The sequence below is a fragment of the Vulpes vulpes genome, chromosome 9, assembly GCF_048418805.1.
Source record: "Vulpes vulpes isolate BD-2025 chromosome 9, VulVul3, whole genome shotgun sequence".
Lineage (NCBI taxonomy): Eukaryota > Metazoa > Chordata > Mammalia > Carnivora > Canidae > Vulpes > Vulpes vulpes.
In genome coordinates this window covers 63855787-63876255 of record NC_132788.1, presented here as the reverse complement: position 1 = coordinate 63876255, position 20469 = coordinate 63855787, and the positions used below count along the sequence as shown (strand labels likewise).

The following is a 20469-nucleotide window of genomic DNA, read 5'->3' as shown; positions in this document are numbered from 1 at the left end:
ATTTGAACCATTGCTCTGAATCACTATAATACAGCAAACAATAGAGGATAATATTAAAGTTTTGCATTGGGCTATTACGATCCTTGTATTTTAATACTTGTTATAAGACAGGTACCATTATAGGTGGCTGTTTGGTTCAGGTGGTAGCAGTACAAAAATATCCAAAGCACGTTGGTCACCATGCAGTTTAGTTCCAAAACATTCAGTCCTTCCAGTGAACTCAATCTGTGTACCCAATCACTGTAAAACAAATTATAAATATAGTGATTCCCTCAAAATATTCCCTGGCAACTAAGATTTGTATGCAAAATATTCCCTAGCAACTATGACTTCTATGCATTAAAAGTCATACAGATAACCTGCAGTCAAATGCAAATTATCAAAGTTATTACTATTCCATTTCTGCTGCTTGAGTGAGAGGCCCAGAATGGATGAGTAAACTCCATTAGCCAGAGGACAAAGGCCCCCTCTTGCTTTTTTTTTTTTTTTTTAAGCTACCAGAAATAATATGGTTAAATTGTTGGGAACATGGAGAATCCATTCTACGTGTAGCCTCCTATGCTAAGATCCATGGGAAATGGAAGATATCTGACTTCCATTCACATTAAATTATAACTCTTCCCTGGGTTGACTTTTGATAGTGAAAGAGGGAAGAGAGATCCTAGATAGGAAACCAGACAGGGAGACTAGAATTCACTCTAAAAGGCAGGTGCATGAACTCCAAACGCCCTGTGTGGTGAGGATAATTGGAGATGGTTCTGGTGTTGGCAGGAGAAATGGCTGCCTCAAAGAGGGTAAGTTTTATTTTCCTGTTCACTTCTTTCCCTTGCCATTGAGTCCTTTTGGACACACAGCTATACAACTTCTCAGAAGATCTTCCTAAACAGAATGGTCTGCTCTGGGCTAAGATATGGGGATGGTCTGTTGATTCTCTAGAATGGGAATTCTTATCCTTCGGGGGAGGCTCACACTTCTGTGAGAATCTGATGAATGCTGCAGAGCTAAGTGTGCAAAACATTTGACTGGAGGATGATCTTAGGTGTTGTTCAAGCTACTCAGTCATTGTCAACACTGAAAATTTGTGAGATTTCTTGTAAATATTCAAATTTCTGTTTGTTTTTCTTCCTTGGGGAAAAAAAAAAAAGAGAGTCAACTGCACTGGAATGGTGCTGGCAGCAACTGGCTCAACCTGAGTGGTAGATGGCTCTTCTGATAGGCATGCATTCCTCATTTCAAATGTTGCCCAACACTGTTTTAAAATACCAACTTCATTCATTTACATTAATCCCTTGTTAACACTTGCTTGCCTAGGTAGATATTTTAATGTGTGATTTCTTGCTTATAGCTCCACAAAGGAAATAATAATAATAATAATTAATAATAATAATAATAATCAAACTTATATAGTATTCAACATTGCTAGATGTTGTTCTTAGTATTTTATACATTTTGACTAATTTCATCTGCACAGCATTCCATTTCTATTCTTACTCAGGAAACTGAGTCACAGAGAAGTTAGGGAACGTATCCCAGGTTACAGTGCGTAGATGTGATGGAATAAGGATTCAGGTGTAGGCATTCAGAATCTGAAGGTGGGGACTTTATACTATCCCTATCCTGAATGACCTCCTGAACATATATTCATGGATTCACCCACCATTACAGACTACATTGATGAACTGTACCTCTTTAAGGAACCCCACAAAGATTTCTTGGACGCTGGCTTACAGCCTTCTCAAAGACTGCTTTATAAATGCTCACTTCAAGTTCATCACGAAATAGGTATTTATGGAAACTAAAAAGTGAGTTGTTTCATAATCCTATTGTATGATGTGTGATTAAATCAGAAAGTGAAACCTGAAATTGTTTGGCATTTATGCAATCTAACAAATGCTTGATGCATAAGTATTGCTTGAAAGGAGGATGAACAGTAAGTTTGTGCTAAGTATAAGGAACACAGCTTTGTGTACTGTTAACCCCTGTGGGATGTGACCCATTTAGATAACTACACAGCCCTCCCCACCATCCCCGGAGGTCAACTAGGTGCAAGAAGTAGTACAGTGTTCCTTCCTTATGCATCAAGATTATTTTGTCAGGCTCTCTTGGGCACAACTATATCATAGCCCACGCCAGCAAGCCTATTTAAGGAACAGGGCTAGCTTCATGGGCACGTGACCTGTACACTCCCACAAGACCCCATACCTAGAAAAGGCTCTTTACTTGGTGTGATGCTCTGCTATTGCCATCCAGAAAGAAGTATTATTGTTGTTATTATTATTATTATTTTAATTAAGGTTCCCCATTTTTATTTTTCATTGATCCCCAGCCTATGTTAGGGTAGAGCTGCAGAAGGGCAAAGATCTTCATCTGTTCTCTTTACTGGACCTTCAAAATACCCAGAGCAGTGCCCCTGACATTGTAAGCACTCAGTAAACATTCTTGAAGATGTTAAGAGTACAGGATCTAGGTCAGTATACGTTTTGAGAGCCAGATAGTAGATATTTTTGGCTTTGCTAACTGTATGATCCCTGCTGTAGTTACTTAACTATGCCACTATTGCATGGAAATAGCGATGGCAATAGAAGGGAAAATGAGTGTGGTTGTATTCCGATACAATTTTATCTGTATTTGGGCCTCTGGGTGGCTCAGTTGGTTAAGCATGGGACTCTTGATTTTAGCTCAGGTGGTTGATCTCAGAATCATGAGATGGAGCCCCACCTTGGGCTCTGTGCTCAGTGGATTTTCTGTTGGGGATTCTCTCTTCCTCTCCCTTTACCCCTCCCTGCACTCATACTCGCTCTTTTTCTCAAATAAATTTTAGAAAAAAAAAACAAAAAACCTTTGTATAGTTAAGTAATGGGCTTGATTTGACCAAAAGGGTATAGTTCACTGATCCTTGCTTATAGTCAGATTGCTCAGATTCAGACCCTGACTATTTACTCTGTGACTTTGGACAAGATGCTTAATATCTCTGAACTTCAGTTTATTTTTCTGTAAAACTGAGATAATACAAGTGCTTTGTTCATGGGGTGACTGTGAGTACTAAATGAGTCAATGCGTATAAGACACCTAGCATGGTTCAACATGTGATAACTCTCTGAACTACTACATATACTATTTTTATAATCATTGCTTTGGCTGCTTGTCTCTCAGAGCTCTATGCATTCCACAGATAATAAACACAAAAGAGACAATTTCATCAAATCCTTTGTGGGATAAATCTTGAGAAAAGAGCAGATATTCCCTTAAATATCTCAAATAAACAATCTTTCTCTGCCTTTCTTTGCAAGTCTTCATGGTAAGGAAGTAACAATTTGGTCTTCATTAGAGGATCCATGTTCACTGGAACTAATCCTCTAAGAGGCAAAGGCCCAGTTTATTCTTTCAAGGGAACTATCATCTTCAAACCTCTGTTTCTCATCTACAGAATGAAGGAGCTGCTCTGGAATCACACCCAATACCCTTTTTAAACTGGAACAGTTCTGCTATGTAGGTAATCAGCGCTTAAACTCTGAGACTGCATTTGGCTTTAACTCCTGTCTCCATTGGTCTCCAGCTTATGATATTCATTTGAGACTCAGAGGGGCCACTGTTTTTCCAGGTCCCAGAGTAAATGGTCAACCCACTTCCTTCTTAGTTGCTGGGTTCTTCATGCATAAAATAAGGAATCAACATACTTACTTTTCAATCTAATCTGACTCTGAATTAAAGCTGATGCATTATAAAAGCACACTCAAAAATGTTCCCATTTTATTTACGTGCTTTAGCAATACCATATATTTGCTTCAATTTTTTTATATAAGAATAAAACCCAAAGTGGCCTAAAAACAATCATTCTACTGATTCAAGATGTTTAAACCATCTTTTTTTTTTTTTTTTTTTTAATAAAAGAGATGGTGCAGAGGTTGTTGGGTGAAAGTCTAAACCATAATATTTTGCCTTCTCCCTTCAAGACACTGTTGGTGACAACTGTGTGATTTTCTTATAATTAACAGAGATTCTATCTGGGTTCCACACACACAGCACACCAACCAGCAATGAAATGTCATCCCCAAGTGGATTACCACAATAGCCTCCCAAGGGGTCCTGTGTTTCCACTCTTGCTCCCCTGCCATCTGTTTCCCCACAAAGCTGCACAAGTCATCTTTTAAACCTAGAAACCGGGCAGCCCTGGTGGCGCAACGGTTTAGCGCCGCCTGCAGTCCGGGGCGTGATCTGGAGACCCTGGATCGAGTCCCATGTCAGGCTCTCTACATGGAGACAGCTTCTCCCTCTGGCCTCTCTGTGTTGTGTCTCTGCCTCTCTCTCTCTCTCTCTCTCTCTCTCTCTCTCTCTCTCTGCATCTCTATGAAAAAAAAAAAACAAAAACAAACCTAGAAACCAAACTCTGCTACTCCCCACCTCAAATTACTCCATTAGTACTTGGAGAAAATGCACATCTCTCAACAGGTCGCAGGCCTGATACAGATGTTCCTGCCTTGTACACTCTGCCCCTCATTCACAATGCTGGCCATTTCTCTATTTCGCCAATGTACCATGCTTAATTCACATTGAGACCCCCTGCTTGGCCATTTCCTTCATCTAGAACAACACTCTTCCAGAATTTTGCTTGCTTGTCTGCTTGTTATTCTTCAGGGAACAGCTCAAACATCAAATAACACTTGACCAATAGGCTATAGTTCTATTATTAGGAAATTATTTGTTTTATTCATTAGTTTATTGTTTCCCCTGCCAGAAGGAAATCACTTTGAAATAGAGGATTGTCATGTTTTGTCCAGTCCCTAGACTCCTGCTGATGCTGTTAGATGTTCAGTAAATAAGTATTTTTTTAATAAGTATTTATTGAATGAATAAATGAATGGATGAATAAGAATGATTTTTGTGTGTAGTTTGTTTGAAAGAACATATTTCAATAAGCAGAACAGCTTTCCTGCTCACCATTTTAGTGTCATAGAAAATGCTGGATGGTTATTGGTGTGTCTCCATGCATTTCTGTTGTTACACTCACAGAGTTTTTATAATTAGGTGATCCCTTTGAAGTAGCATGCTGGCTAATTTATCTGTGAAACTATAGACTCCCTCTGCCACACAAAATGTAAGTAATGGCAAATCCCTAAAGGAAGGTGCTCAGGTTCCATTAACTGAGCACCTACTATATCCCAAGGAATATTCTAGGCACTGGAAATGAAAAAAAATGATATAATTATGGCACTTACCCTTGAGGAGTTTTTTTTGTCTAGCAGAGGATAAAGATAGTTCAATAAATGTTTTAGTAGAAATTCTTAAAAATTGCTGAGAAGACTTAAGATAGAGTGATGACATTTCTAATAGGTATATGAGAAGCCTTGACTAGGTAGCTAGGTCTCCAAAGGGAATAGAATTTGCCAAGCTGGGAAGACAATGTCATTTCAGCTGAGGGATCTGCTTAAGCAAAGATATGAAGGTGAGGTGGACGGGGAATTTTCTTTTCCATACTGAATGGTTGCCCACTCTGATTCTGCCTTTTTTTGGATGTCCTAAACAAGGGAGGCTTTGAAGTAGGCTCATGTTTTGTGAGAGACCTTGTAAAGTGTACTGTGGACGGCAACTCTACCAGTAAGTAATGGACTCGAGAAAGCCATACCTCCCCCCCACTTTTTAAAAATCATTGTTTCCATGTTGGCCATTATATCCCCCCTTGCGACCAACAAAGGCATTCTCTGGGGTTATCTTGATCACTTAAGATCAAAAGAGTCTTTTTGATAAAGAACAACTTAGCATTTTAAGTAGCAGAGCGAATCTCTCTGAATGGCCCTTAAAATCTGCTTACCCCATGCCAATTGACTAAGGAAGCTCAGTGCCTCAGGGATGGAGGTGTCTAGAGAGCTCTGATTTAGCTTTAACTCATTTCTCTTTCTCCCACAAACATATCATAAAGATTGAGCCAGGAGTATAGCTTGCTCATATCTATTATATGTGTTTATTTATTCTGTCCAGATGATCTTGGTCCTAGCAATGACAAGCAAATTTATTTCTCACCCATGCTTAACTAAGATAATGATTGCTTTTGCAAAATCATTCCTGTCAGTAATGTTTAGGCTTTCAGCACCTCACATGTCCACCTCTTCCATAAATCCCATCACAGTCTTGGAAACTTTTACTTAAGTTTCATTCATTGGCCCTCATAAGAGATTCCCATAGTGAATGGTTAATGTCTGTAACATGTTCATGATCTGTTTCCCTTTCTTTTCCTAATTTGCTGACTGACTGGCCATAAGGAATTATGGGGACTATTTTCCAGTTACTTCTCATGCATACTTAGGAGTTTCCAGTGACTAAACCATCCATGTGTTGAGCACTGTACTAAGCATTTCATTTGATCTTTATACTCCAATCCTAAAAATAAGGTAATATTTGCAACATGTTTTTTTGTTTGTTTTTCCTATTGAGAGTACTCAGACCCAGAGAAGTACAATAGTTCACAAATTACATCCAATAGATGACAATACCCTGATTCAAATTTTATTGTTTAACCACTATGTTATAGTGTGCAGTATCCTTCTCTAAGCTTAAACCTTATTCTCCCTCTGCTTTCTTATCACCCTGTTTCTTGGCTAGCTTTTTTTTCTCCTCATTCCACTTGTACCCCTGTCTTCAAGGGTCATTGGAGGTTGGAGAGAGCACACTTAAATCTAGATCACAGGGGACTGAGGAATGGGTGATTGGGTTGAGAAAGTAGGCATTATGTCAAGATTCAAAACCCTGAAGGCTTAGGTTCTAAGTACGTAACATAATCAAAAAAGCAGACAAGATATGAAAGCAGTAAGAGGTAGTATGATCAAAGGCGACAGAAGAGTACACATCCTTGTGAAAAAGGAAGCTGTTATTTAGCCCTGGACACATGGATCCATTGTGGCTAAATCCTCTGATTCTCCAAGGAAAGCCAGAAATACAGATCCTAATAAGAAAATTCAAGTTTTTAAATGGTGGCTACTAGCTTAAATCTTTTAAAACAACATGTAAACAAAAGATTCCTTCAGTCTGTGTTTGGACCAGGAGCCACAACTTTATTCTCTTGGTTCAAACTATAGGCCTATGAATGTTTGCCACAATCCATCATATCCTTCTGATTTATTTCAAGGACATCTGTGCTATAAATTCTCAGTACACTGTTGCCATCCCAGTAGCTTGTGAAGAATCAGAAGGAAAAGAAAATGACAAAAGGGTAGTTGGGGGAAGGTGGTAGGCTTGAGCACACACATGGGTACTGAAGGAACAGAAAGGAAAGGATATCTAGATGTGGCAATCTAAAGTGAGTACGGAAAAGTCCAAGAGTTTGATAAAACTACTTTACCAGAGTCACTTAAGGTATGTGTGCAAAATGTGTGCACCCTGCAGGACGTTCCAAATGAATGCATTGGCTTTGGTCTATTGCTAGCTTGGAGCCAGATGGAGCAGTCAAAGCTGACAGTGTAAATGATCCGTTTGTGGTCACAGCTTTTCATACACTCATGTGAAATCTCTTTCCTATCTCTTTTCTGCTATACACCATTTGGCAAGCAAGCCAACACTGATTAATTAGAATTCTAAAGCCCATATTGGCTGCTTGATAAATTTTGAAAATTTTAAAGAATGTTGCTTAATATGTAAAGTAGAGGTCTTGAAAACACTCAAGCCACATAGAAGAGCCCTATGCCTCATAAAATGATTATAAATAAAGTGGATATCATGGAAACATGTGGGCCAGGAATCTGTAGGGAAGTTGGTGGTGGAGGTATTCAACAGCACTGCTCACTGCTTCACTGTTTTACTCAGGAAAGGTTCTGGTCAGAGATTTTGATTTCCAGCAGTTACAGAACATTAGTCCCACAAAAGCCCCTTGAGGTCCTTGGTGCGTTAATCTCATTTTGCTGATGAAGGGCTGAGACTCCAAGAGATTAACTGAGTTGCTGTGAGCAAAGGCTGAATCTGTTTCTTTGCATTCCTAGGGCAGTGGTTAAGTGCATGCTCTGGTTATAATTACCATAATCATTGGAGTCTCCAGGACTAAAATGCAGACTCTACCAGTTATTAGTTAAGTGACTTCTTGGAGTTAAAGAGTACACTGTTCTGTAAACTAAGGATTGCTGTGAAGACTAAGTGTGTGAATAAGCAAAAAGCACTTTTAACCTCAGGGATGTGTCAAAAACATAATAAGCTCACTCTTCTGGAGTCAGTTTCCTCACCTTTGAAATGAAGATGGACCAAATAAGCAATGGTATTTAAAGCGGTTTGCATTAAAGTTGCCATTGAATTGAGAATCAATGAATAATTAATTGATTTTTAGTTAACTTTTAATAAGTTTATTTTCATTGGATCTCTATGCACCTTGCTCCATGAGGATCTATGGTTAGTGGTTAGTGGAAACACAAATATTTATATTTAACTTTCAAATCACAGGTACACTTCTTAATGGATACCTTTTCTGGTTGAGTGAGCAGCGGGATATTTATGAATTCCTTCCCAGGGACTGGGGCTGCATTCAAATTTAGCCTATGCTAGGAGAATATCAGAAATGATACAGCCCAGCTCCCTCTCTACTAGCATCTAACATTCTATCTCTGAGCATATTTTGGGTAGAAATTTTTTCAGCTTAGAATCTTGATCCATTAAACTTTAAATTAAGGGCAGACATTTGGAGAAAATATCTATGTAATTTAGTTATTTAAAAAATAGGTATAGAGCTTACCAGGTGCCATATTCTTTTTCTGTGAGCTTTACAGATTATAACTCATAGCAATCCTATGAGATGATGAGATAATATTCTTCTTCACATTTTACCATTAGCATTAGTAGCAAAAAAAGATTAAGTAACGTGTGGTGTGTGTGTGTGTGTGTGTGTGTGTGTGTGTGTGTGTGTGTGTGTGTTGGAGCAAAGCAGTTTTGTGACCTTGAGAGAGAGTTATAGACGAAGGTCACAATTCTCCTCTCTAGAGGTGTTTGATCCAAAGACAAAGGGGTGATATGTAATTTAAAGTTATATCCACAAGAACGCAAAGGCACTGGAGAGAGATAACACTTCAAGTGCAGATTTCACCAATTTGGGTACTGTACAAAATGTTTTCTGGAAATGGGGAGGAAAACGGGCAGAGCTTAAGGAGGGCGAGGGGACCTTCTCTTCTTGTTTCCTGAAGTCCTGTTAGAACTGTGCTTTGTTTTCTGTCTGCCTCAGTACAAAGCATACCAGGCTATCTCTCCTTTCTTAGCTGCCTGAATTTTCTTTTTTCATTTTCTAAAGATGACCTGATGAGAAGGTACAAGTCTTATGATGGTGTTATCTCCTTAATCCTCCTAAGTGCTCTGGAAGGCCAGGTATGGCTGTAGAGAAGGGTATATGGCCATCTGATGCTTCTTTAGGACTGTTCAGCAAGTGGTCTTGCTGGGCATCTAGCAGTGTCTTCATCCTAACTCCAGGGGAGCTAGGTGAACCCCAGAGCTCCTTGGTCCCCCAACAGTGTTGAACGAAATGGCTTTAAAAAGAGAAAGAGATTTCATTTCAGCATTTTACCATGATGAAAGGAACCAAATGAAGGTATCATAAATATAATAATATACCAGAAGAAAAAAAAAATCCTAGTCAATTGTATTAGAAAGGAAAAAAGAAATCAAAATATAGGTTAAAGCAGGTACTCAGTGTTTCTGGCTAGAAATGAAAAGATTCAGTATATCAGAGTGTTACTTTTCAAAAGAAAGCATTTAGCTTTAATACATATGCTTGACAATCACCTAAATTACTGCATGAAATGATAAGAAATGGTCTTGGAAAGTAAAATCATGTCATGCAATCTGGAGCTTCTTCTTGTAGGTAGAGATTGCTGGAGATTGCTTCTTGTAAGGTAGCCCAAGTGACATCAGAAAGGATTGTTTCTGTGTGGCCAGAGTTGTACACAGAAACTATATGCAAACAACAAATATCTGTGTGTTAGCAGTGCTTAAACTCGGATGCTTACTCACCCTTAAAAACCTCAAGTAGAAAAAAAAAAAAAAACCTCAAGTAGAAAAATAAATAAATATAAATAAATAAATAAATAAACTTCACATAGAGAAAACATTGTGCCTACTTGTGTTTTTTTTTTTTTTTCATTTTAACCAAATGGAATTATTTTTATTTTATTTTTCAACCTAGCAAAAACATCTAGCTTGGGATTTTTGGTATAAATCCAATATAACCCAGAAAAAAATGTATTTATTTTATGACAATCTATATAGAAACTGTGTGTTGTATCACATTTCAAGTTGCTGAATGTACTTGAACCTACAATCATAAAATCACATTCACTTTTTAAACTTGGATAACTTATTTATTTTTCAACAGAGATAGCTAACCATGTATTCTAAAATAAGTTTTATTCTGTATTTAGATGTGACTTTAACTTATTTTATGTCCACTCAACTGGCCCTTGACTTTGCAGTTGCTTGGAGGCCCTGTTAAGGTTTTCATTGGCCATTTATTTGATTTTGTAACAGCATTTGGTAGTTTTCTATAAAGAGGGGGGATATTTGCTGATACGAATCTCTGGCACTGTTGTCTGTTGTTTTGGAGAAACTCTCTGTAAGTATTTTTGCACATTTGGAATTGTGGTTGATGGTCTTCATTTTTTATTAATTACTTATTTGTTTAGTAAGAAAAAAATAATTTTCTTACTAAACAATTTTCCTTCTTTGGGGAAAATTGAAATGCACTGATTGATACTGATTATAGAAACTCAAAAGCCCCAAGTTGAAGGTGTTATATATTTTGGCAACTATTGATTAGGCCCAAACTCATTCTCTCTGGTTGGCAAAGAGAAAAGAACGCTGAGGTTTTGGGGTTGATTTTTCTTTTTGTTTTTTGTTTTGTTTTATTTTTCTCTGCTCTATTAGTGAAAAGATGTTCAATAAGAGGAAGAGTATTCTATGTTCTTAATGAAAGCATGCTGTTACCATAAGACTTTCTTGAAATGCTATTGATTTAATTTACTGGAATAGGTTGAGAAAAATTGTATCATTTGATATTCTAATGAGAAGTTGGGAGGCAGGGTGTTAGAACTGTACTTTTGTGATAGTTTAATTTTGCAGACCCAGGGAAAGAATGGAGTAAATGCCCAGTTAGTGACTATTATAAATACCCCTTGCTGCTTTTCATTAGCCCTAATAGAGAAACCCTATCATACTTCCACATTTCTCAAGTGTCTTCAGCACTAATTCAGAGTCAAGGTTGTGTCAAAATATAATTCTTCAAGAGAGGTAAAATTATGACTCTCATACAGATATAAAATGAACTCATTAAAATTTTTATTTAACTAATTGTTAATGGAGGAACCAAGGAGATATTATCACCAGTTCAGAGGAAAATCCAAAGAACAGACACATTTGTAGGTCAGGAATATTGAAATGTATTGTAAATGGATGCAAAATTGGCTCAGGGGAAGGGTAGGCAGTTGAACCTCCATCAGAATATATTTGCATGTCTTCAGCCAAGAATTCTTTCCCATTGCTATCAGTTATCTACAACTTATGGAGGTGTTATATAGCTCAGAGGTAATGAAAGGACAGGATCCCCACAAAATCAGATATCCTAGAAGGAAGAGTGTTCTTTAAATAAGGCATAGTTTTTCATGGAAGCACAGAATTCATATTACCATATGTGGTGAGATCCATAATTCATTCTGCTCATGAAAATGAATCTATAGTTTAACAGAAAACCTTTCTAGTGTGAACACAAGGGGTTTGAACTAGTAAACCAAGAGGGTCATTCCTAACCTCTTTCCTTTTTTTTTTTTTTTTTTTAAGATTTATTTCTTTATTTATGAGAGACACAGAGAGAGAGGCAGAGACATAGGCAGAGGGAGAAACAGGCTCTTCACAGGAGCCGGATAGGGGACTTGATCCCAGATCCTGGGATCACGACCTGAGCCACCCAAGTGTCCCTCCTATGATCTTTCCTGCCTTAAGTATCATTGGAAAAAATCTACCAGAACCAATATTTTGCTGACCTTTTTTTTTTTTTTCCTCAAAGAGAGTAGTGCTCAATCAACTCTTGCTGTATGTTAGAACAGCCTGGGGAACTTTAAAAATCTGATGCCTGGACCTATCCCCAGACATCCAGTTTAATTGTTCTGGGTTTACCACCTGCATCTTATATTGTTAGAGCTCCTTGGGTAATTCTAATAGGTAGCCATGCTAAGAACGACTGCACTAAAGAGCTGGGTATGACTTTCTCAACTACTTTTCCTGTGATGATTTAGCCAAGGTTGCAAAACTTAAGGCCTTTGGAGGCCAGGCTAATGGTGAAAATGCAGGAAGATCCTGCTCCTCTTACTTATTCAAATTAAACTTGTTTTTATCTGCTAGGTAAGGGAAGATAAGACTGTGAACAAATTCATTCTCTGGGCTGCCATTTCATGACCCACCACCTCTTGCTGTTTCTCAAACTAAGAACACCTCCTCACTCTCTCATTATTAACCTCATTACCCTCAATCTTCTGCGTGGTAACTTCAACACTTCCTTTAGATGACTGTTTCTCAAACTTTAGTATGCATTCAGATTGCATGGAGGACTTGTTAATGCACCCAGTGGTGGGTCCCACCCCTAGACCTTTTGGGTCTAGTAGACATGGGAAAGGCCAGAGAATTTACATTTCTGACAGGTTCTCATGTGATGCGGGTGTTGCTAACCATAAAAGTGGCCCACACTTTGAGAACCACTGCTTTAAATCTTAGCTTGCTATCCTTTCTTCTCCGGTGGTTTTAAATACTGATTAGCTCTCCACCAGGCTCTAGGTAGGCTGCACTTCACAGAGGGCAAATCTGTGTGTGCAATTAAGTATTGAATGGTGGGTAAACTTTTTATTGTTAAACATTCAGCTTAAAATGTATTTTTTTTCTCAGTACTCCCCCTTTTGAGTTTTTTTCCCCAATTTCTAATGTATTAAGACCAGGCACTCGGAGGTCTTCCCTGTGACACCTCAGCTTGGCTTAAGAATGGATCCTTCTCCAAGTTGCATATTCTTTATCTTCAAAACATGATTTGGGAACCAGCAGCATCAGCATCACTCAGAGCTTAAGAAATTCAGAATCTCAGGCCCCTCCCTTTGACTCACTGAATCAGAAACACATTTTAACAAGGTCCCTAGCTGATTCCTCTGCACATTAAAGTTCAATAACCACTGTTCTCTTCATCAGCCTAAGTGCATCCTCAGTCTGTCCCATCTTTTGTTTTGTTTTATTTATTTATTTATTTATTTATTGTTTTATTTATTGTTTTATTTTTTAAAAAAACACCTGCCAGTTGAGATAGCTGCTTCCTGTTTTCTCAGGGCCTTCTTAGCTGAGTGCCTGTCGAATCTTGTCAACACATTTGTGTTGTACTCTTGGCAGCTGGTAACTGCTTCATGTACCCTTCCTCAGAGATCAACAATTCTGTTTTAACAAGGTCTTTCCGTCCCATCTAAAAGGATGAAGGAAACAGAAATCATAAATATTGTGACAGATTGTGGAGGAGAAAGACCTATGAGGGAACTTTAAATCATATACACATTTCATGGGAGAAATCCATTTCCATGTAGTTAGGATACTATCACTTATTCTCACGTCCAGTCTTCATATTATTTCTCCGTTGTCATATTTTTGATGGCTCATCCTCATCTATTCCCTTTTTTCCTTCAATGACCCTTTCTCTTCCTCCACTCATATTGTTAGACATTTGTATAGCATCATTTTATAATGTAAACTATCTCATTTGGAGTCTCAACTTCCATATAATGCAGGCCAAAGGACATGCACTCTCATTTTCCTCATGAGTAACAGAGGATAGAATCATGCAGGCCTCTGATGCCCAATCCAGTGATCTTTCCTCTATAAATAGTTTGACCTAACATAATCTCTCCTGAGCATGTGTCCCTGTGAAATAGGACTGCATGGGGGAATATGTTGTAGGTGATAGCAGAAGTTTACACACCACCACACTGTGTATGAAATGTTTCTCATTATAACTGCTACTTCTATAATGAAATATATGTGTGAAATTATTTCTTTATTGTGAAAACATTGCCTCAATCTAAGAGAAAATGAAAAATCTCTAAATTTTAGTGCTTTTCTTCCAAAATCATGACTTCCATCCCTAACCCAGTTGATAGCAAAAGTATAATTTGTTTAATATTCTTATAATAACCTGTTAAGTTACACACTGGTTGCTTAAAGAGGCATTGCATGGCATTCTCTTCTAGGCAAGAGAGAATAAAGGAACAAACTGGATTTATTCCTTAGAGTTTTTCCCATTCTTCATCTAGCCCGGTACTTAGTATTATTACATGCTCCATAACTATCTTAGATAAAAATTATTGCAGGTTCAATGACTAATATAGAGGACTAGAATATACCCTTAGAATTCTAACTGAGGTCTTCATGGGTAATTTTTCAGACTATTCCAAGCCATGCATGATGCCAGGTGATTACTAATTCATCTATTTGGTCCAATGAATTATATACCCCTAGCCCTTGGAATCAGTAACACCTAAATTTCCTTTGCCATTTGTTTTTTTGTTTGTTTGTTTGTTTGTTTGCTTATTGTACAGTGAGAACCATGTGTGCAATATCATGTATATAGGAAAATGCTTTGTTAGTACAGTAATATATTAGTTATTATTGTTGTCATTATATGTTCAGTGACGATTGGTATATTGTGAAAGTTCAGTTACTTTCCAACTTTGTTAAGTTTGTTTTAAGAGTTGTTTATTTTCAGCTTGAAATAATGAAAAGCAATGCTATAATTGGTAATTAGTCCAGTCAAGGAAAGGGCACTTAATCTATCACATGACCACACTTGTCACTGATGGTTTGTTATCCATTTTACCCTTGTGTTAGTCAGGGTTTCCACTGAAATAGAGTGAATTCAAAAGCAATTGGCTCATGAAATTATGGAGGGCATGAGAAGGCCCAAGATCTACCCTCTGAAAGCTGGAGGTTTAGAAAAGCTTGTGGCATAGTTCTAGCCTAAGGCCAAAGGCCTGAGAACCTGAAAACATAAGGAACTGATAATGTAAATTCTAGTCCGAGTGTAATGGTATGAGAGAAACAATGTCCCAGCCCTATTGTCAAGCAGAGAGAATGAATTCTCTGTTTCTCTGCCTTTTTGTTTTATTCAAGCCCTCAGTGGATTGGATGAACCCTATCCACATGGGATGCTTTGGGGAGGGGTATCTGCTTTCCTTAGTCTATTGATTCAAACGTTAATCTCATCCAGAGACACCCTCAGGAAGAATGTTTAATCTGGCCCAATCAAGTTGATGCATAAATGTAACTATCACAATCCTAGGGCCAGTTTTAACCTTATATTTTCTCCCTCCTAAAGACATTGTCCCTCCACACTGAACTAGATAGGTGATTTCTATAATGTTGGATTTCATAGACCAGTTTTTGAGTTTTCTAAGAAAACAACAAACTATGGGCATAAGATTACCAATACTTTATTTTCACATTATTTTATAAAATATGAATGTCTCATATTGGCTACACTTGATCACCATTACCATTCTGAACCAATCACTAGTGGTCTAGGGTACAGGTACATATGGTACTAATCTAGGTGTGCTGACCTACATTAAGAAGAAATACTTGTTCCTATACATTTGCAAAATTTTCATTGTGTTGTCTATACTCATAGTTTTGTGGGTTTTTTTTTTTTTTTTTTTGCCTATAGCATGTTAAAAAGGAAGAGCATTATAGAAAATAAGATGAAGGCAAAAGAAAATGGACAAGAAAGTGTACTATTGGGATATATTACATTTTTCATAGTTATTAGCTAAGAAAGATGGTTGTGGTACCTATATGTATTATATTTGAATCTATTTCTTCCTTAGGCCACTATGAAACTAAGTAATAATTGATGATTTTTCCAGATGTTAAAAATTCTAAGTCATATTTTATTGCTAAGAACAAATACTTCTAGCTTTGATATCTTATCTTTTCAATATTTGCCTTTCAATTGCTTTATCATTTTGATTTTTAAATTAAGTTTACAGTAGCATTTCTATATCATAGGGAGTTTAATCTAGTTAATATGATAAAGTATTCCTAGCAGTGATGAAATGTGTGAAAACCATATTTAAGATACACTCAAAACTATAAGACCATGTTTCATAGAAGGTACATTAAAAGCAATTTCTGGTTACAAAAATCTTAATTTATTAAGGATTAGTATTGGGCTCTCAGTTTTATTTTGTCTTTGACTTTAATTTTATTAGGGCTTAACTAAATCTAAGGTAAAAATAAAAATTTGATAAGGCTGGAACTCTGTGATTTGTCTTGTTTAAGCAAATCAATACTCAGGTAAGTGTAAACATGTATTTAATTAACAACTGCATAGTATGTCCATATTTTAAAGAAGTGATGTCATTGTTTTAATTCACTTGTTAAGCTTTCTAAGAGAAAAGAATATCTGGTTCCCTTTCTTCTACTCTTCTTTCTTCTTAACTTATTCACTGATAACTTAATGTATACATTTTTGATGTATTTATTTATTGATTTGACAATGTTTATTGAGCACCTATGTTATATAGGTATTTATTTGGTATTAAGGATAATAATGATAAGATGTGATTCCTGGTATCAACCACTCACTATGTAGTTGTAGTTGGTAAAATAAGTACATAAGCAAGCTTAGAAAGTATGACAAAGTATAGGATTGAATCTGCTAGAGGATTAAGATAGAAGGACTGAGATATAATCAGAATGCAGAAACTTCTTAGGTCCTTGCTGAATGTTAGGTACAGACTAAATCTTTTCAAAGCAAATAAGAAATATCAAACACAATTATCATTTAGCTTTTTCATAGGCCTAAGATTAGAAATTTCAATATTTTTGAAACCTCACTGTGAAAATAATATCACGCCCAATATAGATAATTTCTATAGTTCCTTTTCAAACCTGACAACTTATAATTCTAATATCTACTTTGATGCAAACATTAAATATTGCATGGTAATGTTTTAGTTTTTCAACATAGATAAGAAAACATTACAGATTTACTCACAACTGAGTTGATATAATGGATTTGTTGAGTTTCATCAAATATTAGAGTGATTTGTTAAATCATTTTATCTAAAAGCCTTTTATTATAAGCAAAACTCCATTTATTCTAAATGACAAAGGTGAGGCCGTACCCGAATTGGTTTTTTTTCTGTTTTGTTTTGTTTTTTAAACATCAATTTTTTTAAATTTTTATTTATTTATGATAGTCACAGAGAGAGAGAGAGAGAGAGGCAGAGACACAGGCAGAGGGAGAAGCAGGCTCCATGCACCGGAAGCCCGACGTGGGATTCGATCCCGGGTCTCCAGGATCGCGCCCTGGGCCAAAGGCAGGCGCCAAACCGCTGCGCCACCCAGGGATCCCCAGCGAATTGGTTTTAACATGATGGGAGTAGGCAAATTTTGGCTTGACCACACGGCCAATATTTCTTTCAACTTCAACCATTGTCCCAACTGGAGGAAACTTGAAAAGCTGTACACATATGCGAACTATGTATTTATATATGTATGTATATAATATATATAGTATGTTGCAAGAAATCCTCCTTTCCCTCTCTGCACAAACTGATTTGGACATTTGACCAAACCATATGGTGCAGTACTAAGAGATGGAGCCAATTAGTTTTGGTGTTGGCTCTAAGCACTCCAGCCACCAGTGGATGTGTTCAGGCTAATGATGTGAAGGGGTAGAAACCATGTGGAAGCAGAAGTTCTCTGTGGGAAGTAGGGTACAACAGATGAATGGAAGTAAGAAGATAAGAAATCAAGAAACTGTAAAAAGAAAGAGTAGATGAGGAATAGCTGAGACCTTCATGCCTTTCAGCTCTACTACCATAAGACCCGGCTGAACAGTTTCCATGGTGTACGTGCTTCTCTGGGAGCCCATAATAGTGCGTGTCTGTGTTTGTTCATCTGTGTCTGTCTGTGTTAGAGACAAAGAAAACTTGGGTTGGTTTGTAGTCCTTGAAATCAAAATAACTGCTATTCTAAAGTGCAAGTCATGTTGTGATTATGATTTTTCCTACTGGGAGACAGTTTTGCCAAGTATATGGTCATATTTGGACTATTTCTTTTGCTTCTGAGAACAGTGTCCCATGCCCTTCCTTATAAAATTTCACTGTAGGCTGGATGTCAGGAAGGGAGGCTAGTGACCACAAAGGAAACTTACCAGCCTGAGTTTTTTTCTAAGGCCTGTGACATATTTCCATCAGAAATGGGTGTTCTTGCTTTGTTAAAATAAAAGATAAATTATTGTTTAATTTGAAAGCCAGAAATATTTAACATTTTATATCCTCATTAATCATAAAAAGGTTTACCTATCCATTATTCTTATGGGCAAAATTGAATCTACACTACCAAAACTTATTGAAAGGTAGCACTTTGAGCCAGTATATCAGGACAAGTTGGAAAGTACTTCATCTCTGAAAGCAGTGCTGCCTTCAAATATGACTTTGCATACTTTCTGTGTGATCTTTGGCATATCATGCTCCCTAGGTGTTGGTTTTATCACTTGGTAAGTGCAATTTTCTATTTCTTGGAATTGTGATAGTTATGTCCTATAATTATTAAATGAGTGTGCTCTGGGGCCAGTCTCCTAGATTCAAATCCTGACCTCTCTACTGATTAGCTTTGTGACCATAGGCAACATATGTGATGTATTGGAAGATGTGTGCTGCAGCTCATGCATCTGCAAATTGAAATAGCAGTACCTATTTATAGGCTGTTGTGAGAGGTAAATACAATAAAACATATAAAGCACTGATAAAAGCCTGGTAGTACCCAGCACATACTAAGAGCTCAGAAAACTGTTTATAATATGTGTTTACGATTACAAAATGCTTTATAAATTCTGCAGTACTGTACGTCATGTGATGATATTTAAAGAAAGGTTTCTTGAGGTACAAAATGATGTATTTTGGATTAATCTTCAACTGGCCACTTGCTAATAGGTTAGTCTGTAATTTCTGTCTCCTGTATAAAGACCAGCTAAGTAGAAATGGTCTAGAAATGAGCTCTTCTGCAGGACTGAGCAGGTATATGAAAATGCTTTTATCATCATCGCCAGACTTGCAGGTACGGAGAATGCATTTGTTTCTAGGGACTTTAACTTGGCACCTTTCATTAACACTAAATTTACTCTGAAAAGAAAAAAGAAAAAGCATCTGTTCTTTTTGTGCTGGCAGAGCTAGTGGAGAATGGTTCTCTTTGGCACCCTCAAATTTACTTAAGCTCTTTTTTCCTCCCCCCAAGCAGGTAACAGGTAAGATAATTGATGATGCTTCCTGGTTCCATGCACTCAGATGCTTCTAGAACAAGTATGAAACATTGGAAATAAAATTTGTTTTAGAATATAGTTTTTAAAAGAGAACAAGTCAGAACTCTCCAGATTTTTTTAATTTATCATTTTATTCTATAAATATAGTTCTTTTTATAATGCTAAACCAGGTACTTTATATGACTTTGCTGTCACATCAGGAATGTTTTATAAAACCTCCTATTGGCCTTTTACTTCTTCTGTCTTATTAGGGAGGCAGGTTGTTTCTAAAATGTCAGAGAAGGGAGACCTCAATGAATTGTGTGTGACTTTTCTCCTCTATCCCCCTTTCCTTAGAAATTTTTCTTTGTCATAAATACTGATGGATGGGGAAATACTTACAAACCTATTTCCATGATCATTTTTAACGATTTTATTTATTTGAGAGAAAGAGAGAGCAAGAAAAAGACACACACACACAGAGAGAGGGAGAGAGAGAGACAGAGACAGAGAGACAGAGAGAGAGCAAGAGTGGGAGGAAGTAGAGAGGCACAGGGAGAAGGAGACTCCTCACTGAGCACAGAGCCTGATGCAGGTCTTAATCCCAGGACCTTGAGATCATGACCTGAGCTGAATTCAGACACTTAAGCCACTGAGCCATCCAGGCACCTCTATTTCCATGATCATTTATTTGCAGCCAGACATTTTCTTTGTGAAATTTCATGGGATTCCTTTAACCAAAGTTTTCCTAAGAAGCCTAGAGACTTTTTTTTTTTTTCAGGCATTCTTTAAACGTTACTACTCTAAATGTGAACATCTGACTAGTATCAGCAGCAGGATCACCTTGGAAGTTGTTGGAAAAACAGAATTTGGGGCTCCACCCAAGATGTACTGAATCAGAATCTGCATTTTATAAATGTACCTACACAATTGCTACTCATATTAAAATTTGAGAAGTACTACATTAAAACCATCATGATTTCATGACCCCTAAGCTTTCAAGATGTGTCTCTCTTCAAGCCATTTAGAAAATGTCTTTCCTGTAGGACTTCTCAAGATCTTTAATATATTAAGGTCACATTAGGAAGCCCTGAGAATGAGATATATTATGTAATAATCCCCAATGTATTAGGCCACATTGCTATTTTACTGACATCTCCTAGAAGAGGGAACTTTGGGAAATATGGATT

At 37.1% G+C, this 20469-nt stretch overlaps 1 protein-coding gene across 9 annotated transcripts in view; it reads left to right on the top strand.

Moving 5' to 3' along the window:
- The window catches only part of GRM7 (glutamate metabotropic receptor 7), an 823590-nt gene that overhangs the window by 370132 nt on the left and 432989 nt on the right, over positions 1 to 20469 (top strand). The window lies entirely within an intron of this gene.